This window comes from Dromiciops gliroides, chromosome 1, assembly GCF_019393635.1.
Source record: "Dromiciops gliroides isolate mDroGli1 chromosome 1, mDroGli1.pri, whole genome shotgun sequence".
Taxonomy (NCBI): Eukaryota; Metazoa; Chordata; class Mammalia; order Microbiotheria; family Microbiotheriidae; genus Dromiciops; species Dromiciops gliroides.
In genome coordinates this window covers 153,918,210-153,924,022 of record NC_057861.1, presented here as the reverse complement: position 1 = coordinate 153,924,022, position 5,813 = coordinate 153,918,210, and the positions used below count along the sequence as shown (strand labels likewise).

Sequence of the window (5,813 nt, the reverse complement as noted above, 5' to 3'; positions counted from 1 at the left end):
TAGAGACAGAGAGAGACAAAGAGTGTGAGCTAGTGTTCAACATGTTTTTACCTTTAGCTGAAACTGCTTATCTAATCTTTCTTATATGCTAATATATTACCACAGCAGCATTCTACTAAGAGGACAATGGCATGAGAGCAGCAGCTATCTAAGGAAGGCATTAAATCCAGTGGATTGGGGGAGTTGGGGTTTTAGGACACAGATAACCTAGTCAGAGGTCAAAAAGCCACCTGCTCTTAAAATGCAAAAGAGTCACATGCAGCTTTTTGATCTCTGAATCACACCCCCTACCCTCCTCTAGATGTAATGGAATAAGGCTTCTCACTATTTTCCACCCCATCTTTCCCTGCCAGACATCTCTATCTGCTATAACAAATTCTGGGGCAAGAGAAGAAAGGGGGTTAATACCTGGAGACATCAAATCAGATGAGATTTTATATGTGTGTATATGTACGTGCGCGTGCGCGCGCACACACACACACATACATATATCACTTTGCAAACCTTACAATGCTATATAAATATTATTAATAGATGGCACTGACCTTGCCTTCAAGTCACCCCATGACCAATGAGTCCCTAGTTAGCTCTTGCTTTGATAGGGAAGAGAATATTGCGGAGCTCTCAGCTCTGGTTCTTCATTCTCTGGTCACAGTGAGGGGGAGGGGAGAGACACTTTGGAAGCCCCTGACATGACCCAAATCCTTAGGGACTTGCAATATGACTCACTGAGCAAGCAAAATCAGAACTGCTACTCTTAGGTGCAGGCACAGGGTCCCGAGAGCCCTTTCCTTTTGCTCACATTTTTCCAGAACTCTGCAAATAGCTTTATGTGTTATCAAAAGTTTTCACATGTATCTTTTTCCTTCTCACCTGATACAGCTAGAAGTCATGACATCTGCTTTACATAATTCTTTGTTTTTCTGAGGACTAGAGATAACTCAGGCTTTTGACCTCTTCCTTGCCTTTTAAGTATTTTTCCAGCTGGTGATTCTGTTTATTTTCAAAAACTGATTTGTTTTACTTTAAAGCTCACTCTTTAAAGGGTAGAACAACATGGCCTCTCCAAGCTATTTAATTGATTTCAAGGCTGCTCTAATAGGCAGATAACAGAAACTTGATTTTCCAGAAGTGAAAAAGTTACCTTAGATAAACTTAGTTCTAAAAGCAGTGGTTGGCCTAATTCCTATATATAATCTTAAAAGCTTTGGGGATCTTGTAGACTAGAGTTATAGTCAGTTTGCTTTTTATTCCCGATAATGGCAATTCCTCTGTTAAAAATATAGTCCACCTGGAATGGGAGGAAAAGAGAACTAAATAAAAAGAATCCCAGGATTATCCAAGTCCTAAATCAATTAATCAGCAAGCATTTTTCCAGCATCCACAAAATTCTAGGCATTACACTAGACACTGGGGTACAAAGTACAAGACACTAAATAAACCCTACTATCAAAGAGCTTATATAATAACAAGTACATATGTAGGTTTATATAGAACATAAAGAAAATAAGTACAAATAAATATGAACTAGTTAAATGCAAAATAGTTTGAGATGGATGGAACTAGTCATTAGGGGATCAGGAAAACATACATATAGAAGGGATTGTTTGAGCTATTTCTTAGAGGAATAGAGATATTTTATGACAAGGGAGCACATTCCAGGAAAGGAGACAGACAGGGATGGAGTATCATGTGTGAGGAACAGAGAGAAGACAAGTTTGATTGGATCATAGGGTACAGGAGGAGGAGGAATAATGTACAGTGAGGCTAGAAAGATAGACTGGGACCAGATTGTGCACAGAAGAATTTATACTTTTGTCCTAAAGGAAATAGGGAATCACTGGGGTGTGTTAAGTAGGGGGAAAAGATACAATCAGACCTTGGCTTAAGGAAAATCACTTAGGCAATTATATGGAAAGTGGGGAAATGGAGGAGAGAGTTGGGGATGATGATTGTAAGGGGGTTTTAGATGAAGAAGAGAAAAGATGAAGTAACAAATACCTTAATTTTCTTAGTAAAGTTAGAAGCAGGATCCTTAGATGGAGAGGTCATGTCATGTGTAGGGGCCAAATTTTATATGGGGAGAGTTAATTGGGTGGATCACCATAATGTATGAGATGATTATGGATTTGAGTCAGATTAAACTCTGAGGATGGGGTCTGGAAGATACCCAGCCCTGCCCCAGTATAGTTTTGTTTTTGTTTTTGTTTTTGTTTTTGTTTTTGTTTTTTTGTTTTTTGATCAGAAGAATATAGTCCATCACAGTAGATCAACACTCAATGTTGATGATACTGTATACAATGTTCTTCTGGTTCTGCTCATCTCACTCATCATCAGCTCACAGAAGACCCTCCAGGTTTCTCTGAACTCCTCCTGCTCATCATTTCTTACAGCACAATAGTATTCTATTGTATTCATATACCACAACTTGTCCAGCCATTCCCCAATTGATGGGCACCCCCTCAACTTCCAGTTCCTTGCCACCACATAAAGAGCAGCTATAAATATTTTTGTACATGTGGCTCCCTTTCCCCTTTCCATGATTTCTTTGGGAAAAAGACCCAAAAGTGATATTGCTGGGTCAAAGGGTATGTACAGCTTTATCGCCCTTTGCCTGCCCCAGTATAGTTAGTTTAAAAGTTTATTACTTGTCAAATTCTTATTGTCTCCTTTAAGTTTTATTGCTAATTAACAGCATTTTTGCTTCTGCTCAGTCTCCCCACCTCTCAGCTACATCTTAGTTTTACCTGGAATCCATCATGTGTCAGAACCCCAGTCCCTGTTGAGTGGGTCAGGGAGTTCGCCCACCAATTCAATACTCGGGACTCAAGAAGAAAGGGCAGGCAATCACAGGGCTCGGCACACGATGCGGCAATTGAGTTGAGACCAGATGTTAAGTGACATGTTTCTTTTCCTCAGAGCAGAATCCCCTTGACCATAGGGTCCCAACAATGGATTATTCTTTTATTCTTTATTCTATTTCTTTGATTTCCCAACATAGCCGAAGATAAATTTTAACCCTGTCATTCTTCTAAAATTAACATGACTACAAAACAATGCTGAAACACCTGAGTGACTCTTCCTGTTATTCAAGTTGAATATCTTTAGAGATGGGGGCTGGGAGAGGGGGGTCAGTGGGAACTGTGAGATCTGAAACATCTGACTGTCACTCCTCCATTCCCTCTTCCTTTGGTTTGACCTTGTTTCCCCTCCCCTTTTCCCCCTTGTTCCTGGAACACATATGCATGTCTCCGTACATTGATCATGAGCTAAACACACACCCTGGGTGAGACAGGATTGGATGTTAGATTGTGAGTTCGCCCTAGTGTGCATGGGGACTTCCCTCCTGACTAACATTCCTATAAAAGCTCAAGGCATGTATTAGCTATTGCCACTCAGTCATTGAGTTTGCCCATTCCTGCAGGAATGTAATAAATCTGTCTCTGCTTGACTTGGTGGTCTCCTCAAGTTATTTGGATAAACTGAGGCAGTTTACCCCAAACAATAATATTGGGGTTCAGAAAATAATGAGGGACCTCTAGGTCCAAAGTTTCCTCCCTTCCAAACTGCCTTTTTTAGTTATTTCTCCCAGGCCAATAAGAAAGGAGATTAACAGCATCGTTTCCACAAACAAATCAGGTTTTATTAATGGGAATAAAATATATAACAAAGGTGAAATTAATAAAGCCAAAGACAAGGGAATTGGGGAAGAGAAAAATGGATAAGCTCCCTGGCTCTAGCAAAGACTGACACAATCCCCAAACTTGCTTCTAGCTCAGCTAATTCGAAGAGCTGGCCTCGTTTCTATTAACTCACCACCTGGGGTTGGTAGTTTCTATAGGAGTCAGCTGTGCAGCCCCTCTCCAGTCCGATCTTGGAAGCTCACCAACGAGAAAGAGAGCTCCTCTCAGTGAGCATTCTCTTTTCTACTTTTTCTTTCCCTCCCCCAAAAGGGAGGTCCTTAAAGTTGCTTGGCCAAGAGTGGTCCCCCTAGTGACGTCAGTAGTATATGTCACTCAGGGCAGGCCAGGTGTGGGCTATATCTAATCATCTCAAGTAGGTACTTAGTTGGTTTCTCAAACAATACTAGATCAATCAGGTGGGACCCCTGGGAGTCTGCCAAATTCCATTATTTTATCACACATAGGAGACATGAGAAGGAGAGAAGGTTAGAATAGCTTCTTTGGTGGGGTGGGGGTGGAGGTGGGGGTAGAAGATGAGTCAATTTTTTGTTGATGTTTAATTGTTTTCAGTCATGTCCAATTCTTCAAGACCCTATTTGGGGTATTCATGGAAAAGATATTAGAGTAGTTTGCCATTTTCTTGTCCAGCTCATTTGACAAATGAGGAAACTGAGGCAAACAGGCATAAGTGACTTGCCCAGGGTCACACAACTAGTAAGTATCTGAGGCCAGATTTAAATTCAATATGAATCTTCCTGACTCCAGGCCCAACACTCTATCCCCTCTGTCACCTAGCTGCCCCTAATGAATCCAGTGCCAGGGCAAGTAAGAGCCAGATGGCACTGGCCTACTCTTTGTGGCACTGGGGGAAAGTAATAAAAAATGGGCAAAGGTGATTCTAAGGAGCTGAGAGGGCAAATGTCTTCATGGTCCCTCTTTGTTCAAACCTGTCCAGAGTAACACAAGGAGAAGCACCCAGATGCTTTGGTGAACTCAGAATTTATTTATTTATTTTTTTAATGCTCAGAAAGGTGAAAAACAAGGTATGCTAAAGAAAAAGGAAAATTTGAGGACATGGAAAAAGCTGATAAGGTTCATTACGAAAGAGAAATGAAAACCTACACATTACCTAAAGGAGAAACAAACAAACAAACAAAAGTTTAAGGATACCAATGAACCAAAGAGTCTTCCATAGGCACTTTTCTTATTCTGTTCTTAGTATTGTCCAAAAATCAAAGAAGTCTTTCTATTGGAGATGTGTCCAAAAAAATTGGAAGAAATGTGGAATAATAGTGCTGCAGATGACAAGCAAGCTTATGGGGGGAGAACAGCTAAACGGAAGGAAAAAATGTGAAAAGGGTATCACTACATACTAGGTGAAAGGAAAAGTTGATGTAGGTAAAGAGGGAGGAGTTGTCAAAGCTGAGAATAGCAAGAAAAAGAAAGAGGAAGAAGATGAAGATGAGGGGGGCTGAACATGAGGAAGAAGATGATGATGAATAAGTTGGTTCTAGAGCAGTTATCTTCTTATCTATCTTCTTATCTAAGCATTTAACCTCTCTGTACACAACCCACTCCTTTTGAAGAAAAAAAATTAAAATGTAAGACTGTGTAAAATTTGTTTTGAAAGTGTATGATGCCTTTTTTTTATACAGTTACATTCCCAAATGTGTCTTTAGATAGTCCTTCTTTCCAAGGAAATATTTCACATCGCCCTCTATTTTTTCATTTATTTGGATTTTCTTTATTATGTCTTGATTTCTCATAAAGTCATTAGTTTCCATTTGTTCAATCCTAATTTTTAAGCAATGATTTTCTTCAGAGCGCTCTTGTACCTCCTTTTCCATTTGACTTTTCAATCTGTTGACCTTTTTTTTATGACTCTCCTGTATCTCTCTCATTTCTCTTTCCATTTTTCCCTCTACCTTTCTTACTTTATTTTCAAAGTCTTTTTTGAGCACTTCCATGGCCTGAGACCAATTCATATTTTTCTTGGAAGCTTTGGATGTAGGAGTTATGCCTTTGTTATCTTCTTTTGAGGGTGTATTTTGATATTCCTTGTCACCAAAGAAACCTTCTAGGGTCCACATTTTCTGTCTAATCATTTTCCTAGCCTATTTCTTGGTTTTT

The 5,813-nt window shown here is 39.8% G+C and overlaps 1 pseudogene; it reads left to right on the top strand.

The window, feature by feature from the left end:
* Nucleotides 1-4,565: 4,565 nt before the first annotated feature.
* On the top strand, nt 4,566-5,037 carry LOC122746693 (annotated as a pseudogene).
* The last annotated feature ends 776 nt before the right edge of the window (nt 5,038-5,813 follow it).